This window comes from Dichomitus squalens (genome assembly GCF_000275845.1).
Source record: "Dichomitus squalens LYAD-421 SS1 unplaced genomic scaffold DICSQscaffold_14, whole genome shotgun sequence".
Taxonomy (NCBI): domain Eukaryota; kingdom Fungi; phylum Basidiomycota; class Agaricomycetes; order Polyporales; family Polyporaceae; genus Dichomitus; species Dichomitus squalens.
Genome location: NW_006766896.1, coordinates 344870 through 346275, shown reverse-complemented (window position 1 = coordinate 346275; position 1406 = coordinate 344870).

The following is a 1406-nucleotide window of genomic DNA, read 5'->3' as shown; positions in this document are numbered from 1 at the left end:
CCTAAAGCCCTCATTTGATGGAGAGCCCTCAGAATCCGAGGAAGAGTCTGAAGACGAATCGTCATCTTGGAGATCTGGGAACGGATTGTCCCCTGGGGTAACGGGGCGATTGCCGGGTTCCTTACGTGCAGGGAAGACACTCTCATCGAAGGTCACATCGCGAGACACGACGATCGAGTGCTTAGCAGGGTTCCAAAACAGATACCCCTTGGTCCCATCTGCATAACCCACAAACGTCATCTCGATTGCCTTCTTCTCGAGTTTCTGACGGTGGTCTTTCTGCACGTGAACGAAGGCTTTGCAGCCAAACACACGGAAGTAGGAGACGTCAGGGACAGTCCCGTTCCAAACCGTGATAGGAGCACGCCATTTCAGGTGGCGCATTGGTTGATGATTGTACAGATGAACGGCACAGGCGACGGCAAGTTGCCAGAAACCGTGAGATAAGCCAGCCATGTGAAGCATCGACAAGGCTTTCTCCATGATGGTACGGTTCCAACGCTCAGCACGTCCATTCTGCTGCGGCGAATCAGGTGTAGATTTCTGGTGTTCAATCCCATACTCCTTCAGAATCGATGTGAACGCTTCCGAAGTAAACTCCGTTCCTCGATCTGAGCGGACAGTCTTGATCTTGTAACCGGTACTGGTCTCAGCCCAAACCTTGAATTCGCGAAAGGCTTGATGGGCCTGGTTCTTGTGGCGAAGAAAGTACGTGCGCCCAACACCAGAACAGTCATCAAGAAACGAGACGTAATGCAGGTTGTGTCCGTTGATCGATTCGGTGCCCATGGGTCCATCCTCATCAGTATGAATGAGTTCGCAAGGGACGGTGGCACGCTTCTCAGAGGGAGGAAACGGTAGTCGATGAGACTTGCCCCACTCGCAGCCTTCACAGACAGGCGCGTTAGCAGGCGGAGGATCAATATGATCAACACCTTTAGAGTTTGCAGGCAGACGTGAAATAGCTTCTTTGGAGGGATGTCCAAGTCGACGATGCCACGTCCAGTAGTCAGTGACAGCCGGCTGAACAGAAGCCTTTGCGTCGCCCTTCGCAGGAATTTGGAGGAACATGTAGTAGACATTCGAGGTTTCGATGTACTTCCCCTCGAGTATCTTAGTTCCTTCAATCGTCATACCAGTTTTCGGTGCTTCAGAGAGCGACCGAGAGAAGATAGAACAGCGCTTTCCACCAGCAACAAGGGTGTGACCTTTCCGCTCAACGGCTCCACAGGAGAAGAGCCGGCATGATGCATTCGGAAGATAAACGACATGGCTAATGGTGGTATTGACCCAACCAGAGCCTTCGACCCATGTACGGCCACGAACAGTGCCTTCACCGGGCGCATAAAGCGGCGAACCAGCTGCAGCAGTGCCGAAGACCATTGGAGAGGCAAACTCCTCATAGG